The sequence below is a fragment of the Scyliorhinus torazame genome, chromosome 13, assembly GCF_047496885.1.
Source record: "Scyliorhinus torazame isolate Kashiwa2021f chromosome 13, sScyTor2.1, whole genome shotgun sequence".
Classification (NCBI taxonomy): Eukaryota; Metazoa; Chordata; class Chondrichthyes; order Carcharhiniformes; family Scyliorhinidae; genus Scyliorhinus; species Scyliorhinus torazame.
Genome location: NC_092719.1, coordinates 131,497,251 through 131,514,246, shown reverse-complemented (window position 1 = coordinate 131,514,246; position 16,996 = coordinate 131,497,251). Strand labels below are relative to the sequence as shown.

Below are 16,996 nucleotides of genomic sequence, written 5' to 3'. Positions count from 1 at the left end.
AGTATGATTTGTTCATTTATAGCAAGTACAATTTTGAAGTTGATCTGCCATTAAGGGCCTGACATTGGATTCGGTCCACATGTGGCATTCAGTACATTTTATTTATCAGCTAAATTCACTGAAAATTATATCATAAAAACTGTTTCCCCGCGCTCCTAATGTCAAATAATAACTTTCCTCCAATATTTATGTCTGTGTGGCTTAGTTGGTAGCATGTTTTGCACTGAATCATAGGATTCAAGCATCATTACAGAATGGAGCAGATAATCTATGCTCAACACTTCAGTGCAGTACTCAAATGCTTAATTGTCAGTTGTACTCTATTGCAGGAGGCATGAAACCAAGACCTTGTCTGCTTGTTCAGGTAAACATGGATGATCCAATTGCACTTTTTAAAAGAGCAGGAAGTTCTCTTGGTGTTCCTACCAACATATTTCCTCAAAAACAAAATCAAAGATCATTCACTAAAATGTCCATTCATTTAGCTGCTGTTTGTGGGACCTTACTGTGTGCATACTGTTTTTTCCTCTTTCATGAGATGTTGATTTCATTGGCAACAAATGCTGGTCTTGCCAATCCCTAAATGCGCTTGAACTGAGTGGCTTGCTGGGCCATTTCAAAGGGCAATTAAGAATCACCAATATTGCTGTGGGTCTGGAGTTACATGTATGCCAGGTAAAGATAGCAGATTTTCTTCCCGAAAGGACATTAATGAACCATATGGGTTTTTACAATTATCGACGACTGAGATTAGTTTTAGTTTACAGATTTTTTTATTGAATTTAAATTCCGCCAGACATCCTGGTTGGAACATTTAGCTACATTGCAAACGTGACAGCACTTCTAAAATTATTTGCAAAGGATTTCCAGGTATTCTGAAAATATGGTAAAATGCTACATTAATACAAGTTCCTTTTTCTTTGAGATTATACCACCATCACATATGTTGAGACCAGTGCTGTCACGAGGATTTTAGCACAATGAAAGGTGTTACGTTAAATAATATATCCGTTTGAATTGTGAAAAAATTGTCCCATCATAACTTATAATTTTTTTGCCTTCTAAACTTAAGCTGTATCCAGGAATAATATTTTGTGTTACACAATATCAGGGTGAATCACTGCTAGTTACTGGTTTGCCAATAACAACATATTTATATAGAGCCTTTAACGTACTAAGTCCCAAGGAGTGCTACATAAGGAGATATTAGAGCAGATAACCATCAGTGGTGAAAGAGGTAGGTCTTAAGTGGTCTTCAAAGGAAGAGAGGTCAATGGCTTAGGGAGGGATTCCAGCATTTAGGGCCTTAGCACCTGGTGGGATGACAGCCAATATCGCAGCAATTCAAATCGGAAATACTCAAAAGGTCAGAATTGGAGGAGTGCGGATCTCTTGGAGTGCTGTGGAGCTGGAGATGATCACAAAAATAGGAAGGGGAGAAAGATTTGAAAATAAAGATGAGAATTTTTAGATCAAGGTGCTGCTTAACGGGGCGCCAATGTCATTCAAAAAGCACAGGAATGGTGGGTGAACAAGTCTTGGGAGCAAGGACATCAGCATCAAGAGTTTTGAATGCACTGGAAAAGTAGAGGTCAGAGGTAACACAGGGTGTTAAAGTGAATGTCACCAACAGTTGAAGCAGATCTCTATCATCGGTTGTACATGGAAATCAAGCCGAAATGAAGAATACTGTACTAAAAGCATCTAGTAAAGCTGTGCTGTGCAACTTTCCCCCCACAGCATATTCATAACATGGATGGAGTTTAAATATTGAGGAAACTCTTCGAAACCAAATTTGGTTTCAGCATTTAGTTGATCTCCCACTGAATCGCCAAAACTAAATTTTCCTTTGCCATGGCTACTCTCCATTTACATTAGTAATTAATTTTGTTTTACACAAAGCTGAACCAGTTTGGCTTGCACCAGGCTAGGCTGAAGTTTAAAGATTGAAATGTCTTGTTAACTAAACCATTGTAACAGTTTGCCTTTTGTAGTTTGCTGCGGCCAAGTTGGAGGGGCATGGGGAGCAGAAACTGAAAACAGAAAAATGAACTGGATTCACAATACATGTGCCAACATGAACAATGTCCATTTTTAGTTTTAATACTAGAATGCTACTGTGGCCCAAAGATTCATCTATGCTCCTGGGGGAGCTGCCAATCCTTCCAGAAGGTATAAGATTTCCCATAGTATCTCGGATAGATTAAGGAGGATATTAGATTAAGGCAACTTGAGGCAACTTGGGCAGCATTGTGGTTAGCACAATTGCTTCATAGCTCCAGGGTCCCAGGTGCGATTCCGGCTTGGGTCACTGTCTGTGCAGAGTCTGCACATCCTCCCAGTGTGTGCGTGGGTTTCCTCCGGGTGCTCTGGTTTCCTCCCACAGTCCAAAGATGTGCAGGTTAGGTGGATTGGCTATGATAAATTACCCTTGGTGTCCAAAATTGCCCTTAGTGTTGGGTGGGGTTACTGGGTTATGGGGATAGGGTGGAGGTGTTGACCTTGGGCAGGGTGCTCTTTCCAAGAACTGGTGCAGGCCCGATGAGCCGAATGGCCTCCTTCTGCACTGTACATTCTATGATATTAGAAGATTACAAATTATCCTTGTAAACCCAAGTATTGGGAGAATTTTAGAAACCAGCAAAGACTGACCAAAAAGTTGATGAAAAGTGAAAAATTTGAATGAGAATAAAGTGGCCAAGATATGAAAACAGATTGTAAGAGTTTGTACATGTATAGACAGGGGGCGTATAGCTGGAGTAGATATTCGTCCCTTAAAGGCAGAGGCAGGAGAAATCATGGGGAAAGGGCAGGGACATTCAGTCTTCACAGTAGAACACAAAAGTGCCAGAGAAAATGGGTAACCAAGGGGCTAAGAGCGAGGAACTTAAGATAATTAGTACTAACAGGGAAAGAGTATTGGAGAAAATTAAGGGACTAGGAGCCAACAGGTCCCCAAGAACTGATGGTCTGCCTCATATGATCAAAAAAAATAGCTGCAGAGAGATAGTAGATGCACTGTTCATGACTTTCTGGATTATAGAGTGGAAGTTAGCAAATGTAACACAACCACTCTAGTAAAGGAGAGAGAGGAAAAATAGGGAACCACAGGTCAATTAGCCTAGCATTAGTTGTCAGGATCATGCTTGAATCTATTATTAAGGCAGTCTTAAACCACACATTCAGAAAATCATCATCTGATCAGACTGAGCCAACATGGTTCTACAAAAGGAGAATCATGTTTGACTAATCTATTAGAGGTAAGTATGTAACTGGTAAAGGGAAACATGTAGGTGTAGTTTCAAATGCATTTGGTAACGTGCCACACAAAAGGTTAATATGCAAGATAAGGTCTCATGGAGTTGGGGAACAATATATCAGCAATAATGGAGGAGTGTTTTATTTTTATTCATTTATGGGATGTGGTCATCGCTGGCTAGGCCAGCAGTTATTGCCATCCATAATTGCCTTTGAAAAGTTGGTGGTGAGCTGTCTTCTTCAACTGCTGCAGTTTCTGTGGCATAGGTGTACCCACAATGCTGTTAGAGAGGGAGTTCCAGGATTTTGACCGAGTGACAGTGATGGAATGGCTATATATTTCCAATGGACAGGATACTAAGAGTAAAGAAAAAAGGGGTATTTAGGTTTACTGGCTGTTACTAGTGGAGCTGTGCAAAGGTCAGTATTGGGGCCTCTGCTGTTTACAATCTACATTAATAATTTAGAGGAGGAGGCCGAGGGTAACATATCCAAGTTTGCTGATGACACAAGGCTGGGAGGGAATGCAAGCTACAAGGAGATGTAGCTAAGTGGGCACCAAGGTGACAGACACAATATGTAGGGCTGTGTCAGTTTAGTCACTTCAAAAAATTATTCTGCTTCTCTATTCCTACCACCAAAAGTGCGAAACCTCTAAATGTCGATGTTGAGGGAATTGGGTGTAGTTGCAACAAGGAACACAAAGTCAGCACGCAGCTACAGCAAGCTATTAGGAAGGCAAATAGCATGTTAGTCTTTATTGCAAGGAGATTGGAGTACACGAATAAGGGAGTCTTGTTACAATTACACCGAGATTTAGAACTGTGTGCAGTTTTGGTCTCCAGAGTGAGGGAGATGATGCTTGCATTGAAGCCAGTGCAGTAAAGGTTCATTCGACTGCTTCCTGGGATGAGAGTGCTGTCTTAGGAGGAGAAACTGATTAAATTGGGCCCATATATTCTTAGAGGAATAAGAGGTGATTTCATTGAAACATACAAAATTTTTCAGGATCTTGACAGGGCTGACACTTATAAAAACAGAAAATGCTTGAGAAAAAGTTTATGTTTTGAGTCTAATAGGACTCTTCATCAGAACTAAATACCAAGAGACTGCTTCTCCTGACTGGGGAATCTGCACCTTTGTTGTCTAATGCCACAAATCGGCCACAGACATTGATGCAAATTGATGCTGTTCATTTTTTGAACCACACAATATGGAGTTGTATCGAAGTTGCAGCAGTGCTCAAAGCATGGGTGTAATTCACTTGGCTGTTATTTGTCAGCTGTTTCTAATTTAGAAAGGAAGAGTCAACCACATTGCAATTAGACAGGTGTCACATATTGGTCACATCGCAACTGTGCGTAGTGAAATATAGTTCAGTTGCCAGATTTCTAGTGACTTGAAAGCTGATGTCCACTTGCTTGATGAAACATGAAAAAATAGTCCATTTGTTACCTTCTCAGTTCCTACTTTGCAGGACCACTCCCGCGGTGTAAGGACGGCCAGCCTTCAGAAGGAAAGCGGTCTGATTGCTCTCAAAATGTTCTTGGGAATCTAATGACATGTGGGAAGCTAACTGAAGAATTTGGTTTTAACTTAGCTGGTAGTTGGCAGTTTTCGCAAAACAATTGAGATGATTAAACAATCGACAGCATTGCGTGGCTACCAATGAGGATTGGAGTGTCCAATTTTGGGAAACTGGAATTCCGGTGGCGGCTTTGAAGGAGTAAGTCACACATTTGGTGGCTCCCGCTCTGGTCGGACTTTCGGATCTTTCCCCCGGACTTTTTCCCGATTTTAAACAGTGAATTTGAAGGCTGAGGCAACTGGGCACCGTTTCCACGTATCGGTGTATGGAGAAAAGAACCAGAAGTGCACTAAAAGGGCGAAATAGGAAGATTGGCAAGAGCTGTGCTGAAGCTGCAGCAGGAGACAGCATGGCCGAGGACCGGACCCCTGGGGTGTCGGCGCAGCGATCAACGGAGCAGTTAATGCAGGTCATCCAGGACGGCTTTGCCAAGCAGAAACGGAACTGCCTGGACCCGATTAAAGAGTCGATTGATTGGCTGGAGCATGCATTGGACCCCCAGAATCGGGCGTTTCAGAAGGTTCTGAAGGCGCTGGCTGAGCAGGAGGAGCATCAAACGGCGGTGGAGCTGGAGGTGGGGATGTTGAGGGAGCAGCAGAAAAGGCTTCTGGAGAAGGTAAGAGGACCAAGAGAATAGGTCCCGCCGGCAGAACTTAAGAATTGTCGGGCTCCCGGAGGGGGCTGAGGGAGCTGATGCTGGGGCATACATAGCGGATAGGTTCGAAATGCTGCTGGGGGAGGGGGTATTCCCCCGACCCTTGGAGATGGACAGGGCGTATAGAGCGCTTGCGAGGAAGCCACGAGCAGGGACCCTCCGAGGGCAATGGTGGTGAGATTCCACAGGTTCCCGGACAAGGAATGTATTCTCCAGTGGGCCAAGCTAACGCGGAGCTGTAAGTGGGACAACAGTATCCTGCCGCTGTACCAGGACCTGAGTGTGGAGGTGGCTAGGAAAAGGACAGGCTTCATCCAAGTTAAGTCAATCCTCTTCAAGAAACAGGTGAGTTTAGACTGCTGTAACCGACTTGTCTTTGGGTCACATATGAGGACCAGCATCATTATTTTGAGTCGCCCGAAGATGCGCTGGACGTTGCGAAATGGAAAGGACTGGTGGGGGGCTGAGAACTCTCGAACTTTGATGCAACTTGTTGGCTTATATTGGGCCCCCTTTTTTTTTTTAATTTGTTTTTTCTCCCCTTATTTTTTCTCTTCTGTTTTTGAGTTCTGTTTAAGAAGGGGAGGGGGGAAATGTTTTTTTCGTTTTTGGGTTTTCTGTTTTCTTAGAGTAGTGGACCAGGTTAGATTGAGGAAAGGCTGGGTCAGTCAGGTTTTCAGGATGTTGGCAATGTTTTTTTCGTTGATGTGCACTTTTGTGGGGTGGAGACGTGCTTGTTTGAGTTTCGGTGGGTGGTGTTCTTTTTTTGCAGCTGGGTGATTGTGTGGGGATTGTTAGATGAGGGAATCTGTTTGTACGAGGGGAGGGGGAGGAGAGTGAGGGAACAATAGGTGGGAGACTTTTTGGCGCCGGGGCGGGCCCACCAAGCTAGCTGGGTGAGCTAGCTCACGGAAGCGCAGTGGGGGGTGTGCATATGTTTAGTTAACTTTATGGGTTAGGTTTTAGAGTAGTGTTGCGTGGGGGGGGGGGGGTAGTGGTTCTGCTGATGAGGGAGGGACTTCGGTGGCGGGACAGTGAGGAGGTGGTGGGGGGCCGCCAGGGGGCGGGCCAGAGGAGGCTCGGCGCATGGACTGGGGGCGGGCCCAAGAAAGGGTATGGTTGATCGCCCCCCCCCCCCCCCAACTAGGCTGATCACCTGGAATGTTCGAGGGTTAAATGGGTCGGTTAAGAGGGCACGTGTGTTCGTGCACCTGAGGGAATTGAAGGCAGACGTGGTAATGCTGCAGGAGGCGCACCTTAGAGTAGTGGACCAGGTTAGACTGAGGAAAGGTTGGGTCAGTCAGGTTTTCCACTTGGGGCTGGATACAAAGACCAGAGGGGTTGCGATCTTGATTAATAAGCGGGTGATATTTGAGGTGGGAAGAATAGTTTCGGATGTGGGGGTCGATATATTATGGTTAGTGGTAAGCTGGAGGGGATGAAGGTAGTGCTGGTTAATGTATATGCGCCAAATTGGGATGACATGGAATTTATAAAGAGGATGTTGGGGAAGATACCGGACCTGGACTACCACAAACTGATCATGGGAGGGGACTTTAATACAGTTATTGATCCCGGCCTGGATCGGTCATGTTCGAAAACGGGCAGGGTGCCAGCAATGGCAAAGGAACTGAAAGGGTTCATGGAGCAGATGGGGGAGGTGGAGTGGATCCATGGAGATTTAGGCAGCCGAGGGTAAAGGAGTTTTCCTTCTACACCCACGTACATGAGGTATACTCTCGGATCGATTTCTTTGTTTTGGGTCGGGCCTTGCTGGCAGGGGTGGTGGACACGGGGTATTCGGCGATTACGATCTCGGACCATGCTCCACACTGGGTTGACCTGCAGGTTAGTACAGACAGCAATCAGCACCCGCAATGGAGGTTGGATGTAGGGCTATTGGCGGACGAAGCGGTGTGCGAGAGGCTGAGGAAATGCCAACTGAATTACCTGCAGGTAAATTATACGGGGGAGTCTCAGCAGCAGTGGTCTGAAGCGCTGATGGCAGTGGTGAGAGGAGAGCTGATCTTGATCCGGGCTCACAGGGACAGGACGGACAGGGCAGAGACGGACCGACTGGTAAAAGAGATTCTACAAGTCGACAGGAGGTACGCGGAGACTCCAGAGCTAGGGCTTTTAAGGGAACGGCAGAGGCTACAGGTGGAGTTTCGCTTGTTAACCACAGGGGGGGGGGCAGTGGAACAGCTCAGAAAGGCGAGGGGGGCGATAGCGATATACGAGCATGGTGAGAAGGCCAGCAGGATGCTTGCACTGCAGCTCAGAAAGGGGGAGGCAGCTAGAGAAATAGAGAAAGTTATCGACGGGGATGGGAACTTAGTTGGGGACTCGGCAGGGGTGAGTAAGGCATTTCGGGATTTTTACAGCAGGTTGTACAGGTCGGAACACCCTGTGGGGCCGGAGGGGACGAGGCATTTCCTGGAGGGGCTGACTTTCCCGAAGGTGGACGGGGAGCTGGTAAAAGGGCTGGGGGCCCCGATCGGGTTGGAAGAGATAATGGAGGGCTTGAAGGCCATGCAGTCGGCTAAGGCCCTGGGCCCGGACGGGTACCCAACGGAGTTCTGTAAAAAGTTCTCCGGGATATTGGGACCGGTGCTGATGAAGGTGTTTAACGAGGCAAGGGAAAGGGGGGTTCTACCCCAGACGATGTCACAGGCCACGGTTTTGCTTATCCTGAAACGGGACAAAAACCCGGAGCTATGTGGGTCTTACAGGCCGAATTCCCTGTTGTACGTAGATGCCAAACTGGTGGCTAAAATTTTGTCCTCCAGGATTGAGGATTGTGTGCCGAACGTCATTGTGGAGGATCAGACGGGGTTCGTTAAGGTTAGGCAGCTGGTGGCCAATGTAAGAAGGTTGTTAAACGTGATCATGATGCCCCGGATAGTAGGGAGGTGGAGGTAGTGGTCACGTTGGATGCGGAGAAAGCTTTTGACCGAGTTGAGTGGGATTATTTATGGAAGGTTCTGGGGTGGTTCGGGTTTGGGAGGGGCTTTATTGACTGGGCCAGGTTGCTGTACCAGGCTCCTGTGGCAAGTGTACGGATGAACAGGACTTCGGACTATTTTAGACTGCACCGGGGTATGAGACAGGGAGGCCCCCTCTCCCCACTGCTGTTTGCGCTGGCTATAGAGCAGCTGGCAATTGCTCTGAGGGCCTCACGGAGCTGGGGGTGGGGGGTGGAGCACAGAGTCTCACTGTATGCGGATGACCTGCTTTTGTATGTTTCGGATCCAATTGAGAGGATGGAAGAAATTATGGGAATTTTAGGGGAATTCGGCCGGTTTTCGGGGTATGAGCTTAATTTGGGGAAGAACGAGATCTTTGTGGTCCAGGCGAGGGGTCAGGAGAGGCGACTGGGGGAACTGCCGTTTAGAGTGGTAGGGGACAGTTTCAGGTACGTAAGTAGCCAAGTGGCGTGGGATTGGGACCGGCTACATAAATTGAACTTGGCCCGGTTGGTGGATCAGATGAAGGAGGATTTCCGAAGATGGGATGCGCTCCCGTTGTCTCTAGCTGGTAGCGTCCAAACGGTGAAAATGACAGTCCTCTCGAGATTCCTGTTTGTTTTTCAATGTCGCCAATCTTCGTCCCGCGGTCCTTTTTTAAGCGGGTCAATAAAGTTATAGCGGGCTTTGTGAGGGGGGGGGGCAAGTCCCCACGAGTGTAGAGGGTAATGCTTGAGCGGAGTCGGGGAGACGGCGGGCTGGAGCTGCCGAACTTTAGCAGTTATTACTGGGTGGCTAACATAGCCATGATCAGGAAGTGGCTGGTGGGGGAGAGGTCGGCATGGGTGCGTATGGAGGCGGCTTCTTGCATGGGCACAAGTCTGGGAGTGCTGATAACTGCGCCTCTGCTGTTCCCGCCGGCACGGTACTCCACCAACCCAATAGTGGTGGCGGCCTCGAGTGTTTGGGGGCAATGGAGGAGAGTGGGAGCATCGGTCTGGTCCCCAATCTGCGATAATCACCGGTTTGCCCCGGGGAGGATGGACAAGGGGTTCCAAAAATGGTGGAGAGCAGGGATTGAGAGGATGGGGGAGTTGATTATAGAGAGGAGCTTTCAGAGTATGAGGGCGCTGGAGGAGAAGTTTGCATTGGCGGGGGGAAACAAATTTTGATATTTGCAGGTGCGGGACTTTTTGCGTAGACAGGTACCAACCTTCCCACTCCTGCCGCTAAGGGGGATTCAGGAGAGGGTGGTTTCTAGAGGATGGATAGGTGGGGGGAGCGTTTCTGACATTTATAAGGTGCTTATGGGATCAGAGGAGATGCAGACCGAGGAGCTGAAGCGAAAGTGGGAGGAGAAGCTGGGGGGAGAGATAGAGGAGGGCCTTTGGGCGGACGCCTTGGGTAGAGTCAATGGGACTGCGACGTGTGCCAGGCTCAGCCTGATTCAAGGTCGTGCACCGGGCTCACATGACAGTGGCCCGGATGAGCAGATTCTTTGGGGTGGAGGAGAGGTGCCAAAATGTGCGGGAGGACCAGCGAACCATGTCCACATGTTCTGGGCATGGCCAAAGCTGGGGGGATTTTGACAGGGGTTTTCTGACATTATGTCCAAGGTATTAAATACAAGGGTGGCATTGAGTCCAGTGGTGGCGATTTTCAGGGTGTCGCAGGATCCGGGAATCCAGCAGGAGAAAGAGACAGACGTTCTGGCCTTTGCTTCCCTGGTAGCCAGGAGGCGGATATTACTAGCATGGAGGGACTCGAGGCCCCCGAAGTCGGAGACCTGGCTATCGGACATGGCTGGCTTTCTCTGCCTGGAGATGCAACCATTCATCGACTTCTTCGCAGAGAATTAATCGTCAGCAGAAGGAGGGGGAGCGGGGGGTTAGGTTAGCGTAGATTAGGGGGTTAAGTAATGGTGGGACCTGTAGGGGAGGGAGGTGGTATTTGCACTATGTTTATATTTTTATGTACATTGTTTATGTTGCTGCTGTTACAATGCCAAAAAATACCTCCATAAAATGTTTATTAAAAAAAATTCTGGGAAACTGGACAGTGCAGCAACATGAAAATGTGTTCAGCCTTCATCCTAATAGATCTATTGAAATCACAGATACAATATGTATGCAATATTAATAAAACCAAATATGCAATCTTTTAAAAATAGATTTAAGGTTTTAAACTGACAGCAGCCAAGGCGAACATCACTAACTGTCAGAGCTCGGAGAACAACTTCCAAATAATCAAATTATTCCACAAAACAAGCCTCCTATATTGATTTGAAAGTGTTCTGTTTCTGATCAAAAGGAAAAGGGTGCTGTAGAACTAATAGAGATATTATAGGAGGTTGGCCATAAGCCAACGGTCTATAAAATGTATGGACTCTACTTTTGGAACTGGCAGATGACAGAGTGCAAGCAAATCAAAAGCCAGAATGGAGAAGTCATTACATGGGCAGCACAGTAGCACAGTGGTTAGCACTGTTCTGTCACAGCACCAGGGTCCCAGGTTCGAATCCCGGCTTGGGTCACTGTCTGTGCGGAGTCTGCACGTTCTCCCTGTGTCTGCGTGGGTTTCCTCCGGGTGCTCTGGTTTTCTCCCACAAATTCCAAAAGACGTGCCGTTAGGTGAATTGGACATTCTGAATTCTCCCTCTGTATATCCGAACAGGCGCCGGAATGTGGCGACTAGGGGCTTTTCACAGTAACTTCATTGCAATGTTAATGTAAGCCTACTTGTGACAATAAAGATTAATATTAGATATGTTGATTCTTTGCCCTCCCGGAGTCTATTATACCAATTCTGACAAAATAAAGACAGTTCACGCTTGGAAAATTTGTGTTTCAAGTAAACTGGAGCACATGGTCAGAAACAGAACACTTTCAAATGAATATAGGAGGCTTGTTTTGTGGAATAATTTGATTATTTGGAAATTGTTCTCCGAGCTCTGACAGTTAGTGATGTTAGCCTTGACTGCTGTCAGTTTAAAACCTTAAATCTATTTTAAAAAGATTGCACATTTGGTTTTCTTAATATTGCATACATATTGTATCATGTGATGAATAAGCTGACCTTATCACCACAGGTTTGGCAAGCATCGAAATCCTATTGGAGAACACTGATTGAAAACATGGGGCGCAAGCTCAGGATATAGGTTTGATCATTTAAAACAGAGATAAGGCAGAATTTCAGCATTCAGAGTGTTGGGAACCTTTGGAATTGTCCACCCCAAAGGCTCAGATAGATTCCCTAAGAGGCCAGAAATCTATGAATTTGGGGATTGTCACCAAATTGGGGTTGAGGCAGAAGATCAATGTTATTTGTATGGACTGGCAGAGCAAGCTCAATGGGCTATGTGGTTTACTCCTGCTCCTATTTCTAATGTTATGTTACTAATACTGAGCAAGATCTCCAAATTAGTGGTCCATATTGGAACTGTACATTTTAAGACCTTAACAACAGTCAGTAAAACAAAACTTACATTCCATATGTCTCAGCAGAATTTGAGATGTGATGGCATGCGCTCGATGCATTTATCTTTGTGTTGGTTGCAAAAAATCCATTAAACATTTAGAAATAGCATGTTTCTGGGTTTGTTAAACTACTGCAGAGGGCAAAACATCACAACTCAATACACCACCCACACATTCAATGGAAATGCTGCATAGATATCTCAAATCAAACAGTGTAAATAAATTATAAGACAGATTGAAATCATGGTCCAACAGCCAGGAATTGGGAATGTCTGAACTGCTGGCCTCTCCACAAATTAATATCCAAACACATACTTGCAATGAAGCTAATTAGGCTAGGTCAGCTTCCCAGACACACTCCACACACCAGAACAAATACCGAATTGATTTATAAAAAAAAAAATGGCCTGCCTACAAGTCTAGAAACTGACTGCAAACATTAGCAAATCAGAATTCTGAATACTTGTGGAACAGATGCACTAAATCCACATCATTTAATTCAAATGTTCCATTAAACTGAACAAAGTACTCACCCTCTGAATATCTACAATTAAAATTATTTAAAAAGAACAAGGCTCAGCACAAAAATTTTATTACTCATTGTACTGACCCGACAATAGTTCCTCTACCAGGTGACAGTTTTGCATTAGAAACAAAATTGTCAATTATTCACATATTCCATTGAAATAGCTAATTACCACAATTCTGAGGTTTACAAACACAACCATGCTACAAAAATCAAAGGGATCAGGTTAGGAACTTGTGATCAACAGCTCCATTAACTAACTGGGAGACAGGCACCTCATGCCCTTACAGCTGAATTAGACCATAAAATGGTGGAGTAGAATTAGGCCATTCAAAATTGAGTCTGCTCCACCATTCAATTATAGCTGATGCGTTTTCCATCCCTATTCTCCTGCCTTCTCCCCATAACCACTGATCTCCTTATTAATCAAGAACACCAGATTTATGCTTGCGGTGCTGTTACCTACATGTTATGGGGTTTCAAGTGGTCATCTAAACACTTCTTAAATGTTATGACGGCTCTGGCTGCCACAACCCATGTCAGACAGTGAGTTTCACATTCCCACCAGCCTCTGTGAGAATGTTTTTCCTCATACCTTCGAAATCCCTTGCCCGTTATCTTAAATCTATGCCCCCTGGTTATTGACCCCTTCACAAAGGAGAAAAGTTCCTACCTATCCACACTATGTGTGTCCCTCATAATTCTATACACCTCGATCGTGTCCCCCACATCCCCTCCCGGCAGCCTTCACTGCTCGAAGGAAATTGCATCATTATTTGTCATTTAAGTTCAGCTGTCTTCCAAGCTATCAGAGTATTTCACTTTGATCTTTCCTCCCCTCCCCCTTGTTTGCCTCTGCACTTGCTTAAACCTGTTGCACATAAGTACTTCTAACATTTTCCATTTCTGCTGAAAGGTCGGCCAGCCGAAACCGCAATTCTGTTTCAGTTTGCACAGAGGCTGCCAAACCTGCTGAGTATTTCCACCACTCCGGTTTTATTTCAAACTTCCAATCACTAAGTGTATTCCAATCATTCGGAGTGTGTTTGGAATGCACTTACTGCTCTCTGATGTGGTTGATGTTTGTAAACTGTGGTGAACGTATTATGGCAACCATTCACCACTTTATTGCATTGTACTATGTTGTTGCCCTTGTGGGCTCCACCTATGGACCATTTTATTGTATTACACCGTTTGTATCATGTTGGTGCCCTTGTGGGCTCCACCCCTGACTCCGCCCCTTTGAGGGGAGGTATATAGAGCAGCTGCCCTGTAGGCGGCTCTCAGTGCAGAGCAGTCACAGGCAGGCACTGTTCTAGTTGATTAAAGCCACTGTTCACTTCAAATCTCTGTCTCGTGTGAATTGATGGTCGCATCATAAACATTGGCGTTTCAGCACTTAGAGTCACTCACCCATGAAGGGAGAAGAATGAATCAAGGCTGCAGCTGGTTTGTGGAAGCTGTCAATCACAGCCCACTGCTAGAAAGGAATGAATGGCTTGCAGCTAGTGGATCTGAGGGATTGCTAGACAGGTCACAACTTCACACACGAGGTTGGAGACGGTCCCACATGGAGGCTGGAAGATGGAATTAGACACAGTAGAACATGAGAACTAGGAGGAGTAGGCAACTTAGCCTCTCGAGCCTGCTCCACCGTTCAATACGATTATGGCTGATCTCATCATGGCCTCAATGCCATCGTCCTGCCATTCTCTGTAACCCTTCAACTCATTACTAAGTAAAAATCAGTCAAACTCCTCCTAAATTTACTCACTGTCCTAGCATCCACCGTTCTCTGGGGTAGCGAATTCCAAAGATTCACGACCCTCTGGGAGAAGTGGTTTTTCTCACCTGTTTTAAATTTGCTACCCCTTATCCTGAGACTATCCCTAACAGTGACCCTCTCAAGGCGAACTTGATTTTCTCCAAACAGAGAAAGCTAGCCATGTCCGATAGCCTGGTCTCCGACTTCGGGGGCTTTGAGTTCTTCCATGCTAATAGTATCCGTCTCCGGGCTACCAGGGAAGCAAAGGCCAGAACGTCTGCCTCTTTCTCCTCCTGGATTCCCGGCTCTTCTGACACCCCGAAAATCGACTCCTCTGGACTCAGCGCCACCCTTGTTTTTAACACCGTGGACATGACGTCCGCAAACCCCTGCTAAAATCCCCTAAGCTTTGTGGACATGGTTCGCCGGTCCTCCCGCACATTTTGCGCATCCATCCTCCACCCCAAAGAATCTGCTCATCCGGGCCACCGTCATGTGAGCCCGGTGAACAACCTTAAATTGTATCAGGCTGAGCCTGGCACATATTGAGGACATGTTTACTCTACTCAACGCGTCTGCCCAAAAACCATCCTCTATTTCACCTCTCAGCTCCTCCTCCCACTTGCACTTCAGCTCCTCGGTATGCGTCTCCTCCGACCTCATAAGCTCCTTATAATGTCCGAGATGCTCCCTTCTCCTACCCACCCTCTCGAAACTACCCTGTCCTGAATCCCCCTTAGCGGTAGGAGCGGGAAGGTTGACACCCGTTTACGAAGGAAGTCCCGCACCTGCAGATACCTGAATTTGTTTCCACTCGCCAACCAAAACTTTTCCTCCAACGCTCTCATCCTCGGAAAGCTCCCCTCTATGAACATATCCCCCATCCTCTCAATCCCCACTCTCTGCCATAACCGGAACACCCCGTCCGTACTCCCCGGGGTAAACCTGTGATTATCACAGATTGGGGCCCAGACCGTTGCTTCTACTGCTCCCACATGCCTCCTCCATTGGCCCCAAACTCTCAGGGCCGCCACCACCACTGGACTGGAGGAGTACCGTGCCGGCGGGAACGGCAGAGGCGCAGTTACCAACGCCCCCAGATTGGGGCCCTTAAAAGAAGCCGTCTCCATACGCACCCATGCTGACCCCTCCCCCACCACCCACTTCTTGATCATGGCTATATTAGCCGTCCAGTAATAGTCGCTAAAATTTGGCAGCGCCAGCCCACTCTCTTCCCGACTCCGCTCAAGCATTACCTTCCTTACTCGCGGGGTCTTGCCCGCCCAAACGAAGCCCGTGATCACTCTGTTGACCCGCTTAAAAAAGGACAGCGGAATAAAGATGGGGAGACACTGAAATACAAATAGGAATCTCGGGAGGACCGTCATCTTCACCGTTTGCACCCTCCCAGCCAGAGACAACAGAAGCGGGTCCCATCTCCGAAAATCGTCCTTCATTTGGTCCACTAGCTGGGCCAGATTCAATTTATGCAGCCAGACCCATTTCCGCGCCACTTGGATGCCTAGGTACCTAAAGCTTCCCTCTACTAACCTAAATGACAGCTCTCCCAGTCGCCTCTCCTGTCCCCTCACCTGGACCACAAACATCTCACTCTTTTCCATATTAAGCTTAGACCCCAAAAAACGGCCAAATTCCTAGAATCCTCATGATTTCTTCCATCCCCTCTATTGGGTCCGAAACGTACAGAAGCAGGTCATCCGCATAGAGCGAAACCCTGTGCTCCCCCCCCCCCCCCCCCCCCCCGCCCCGCCCCCGGACCAGTCCTCTCCAGCCTCTCAGAGCAATTGCCAACAGCTCTATAGCCAGCGCCAACAGTGGGGAGAGGGGTTATCCCTGTCTCGTCCCCCGGTGCAGTCTAAAATAGTCCGATGTTGTCCTATTTGTCTGTACACTTGCCACAGGATCCTGATACAGTAACCTGACCCTGTCATTAAAGCCCCGCCCGAGTCCGAACCGTCCCAGTATCTCTCACAGATAATCCCATTCTACCCGATCAAAAGCCTTTTCTGCATCCATTGCAATCACTACCTCCACCTCCCTACCTTCCGGGGGCATTATGATCACATTTAACAGCCTTCTTACATTGGCCACCAACTGCCTGCCCTTAACAAACCACATCTGGTCCTCCCCAGTAACTTTCGGAACACAATCCTCGATCCTGGTGGACAAGATTTTGGCCAGCAACCTGGCATCTACATTCAACAGGGAGATCGGCCTGTAGGACCCGCACAGCTCCGAGTTCTTGTCCCGTTTAAGCATCAGCGAAATCTTTGCCTGTGACATCGTCGGGGGCAGCACCCCTCTTTCCCTTGCCTCATTGAATATACTCAACTACACCGGCCCCAATATCCCAGAGAAATTATAAAACCCCACTGGGTACCCGTCCGGACCCAGGGCCTTACCCGCCTGCATGGCCTTCATGCCCTCCACTATCTCTTCCAGCCCGATTGGGGACCCCAGCCCTTCTGCCCACTCCCCATCCACCTATGGGAAATTCAGCCTCTCCAAGAAGTGCCTCATCCCCTCCGGCCCCATAGGGGGTTCCGACCTGTACAGCCTGCTGGAGAAATCCCTAAACGCCTTATTCACCCCTATTGAATCACCGACCAGGTTCCCATCTCCGTCCTTTACTTTCCCTATCTCCCTAGCTGCCTCCCTCTTCCTAAGCTGCCGTGCAAGCATTCTGCTGGTCTTCTCTCCATGTTCATAGATCGCCTCCCTCGCCTTTCTCAGCTGCGCCA

At 47.2% G+C, this 16,996-nt stretch overlaps 1 protein-coding gene across 1 annotated transcript in view; it reads right to left on the bottom strand.

The window, feature by feature from the left end:
• The window catches only part of apeh (acylaminoacyl-peptide hydrolase), a 138,750-nt gene that overhangs the window by 111,311 nt on the left and 10,443 nt on the right, over positions 1-16,996 (bottom strand). The window lies entirely within an intron of this gene.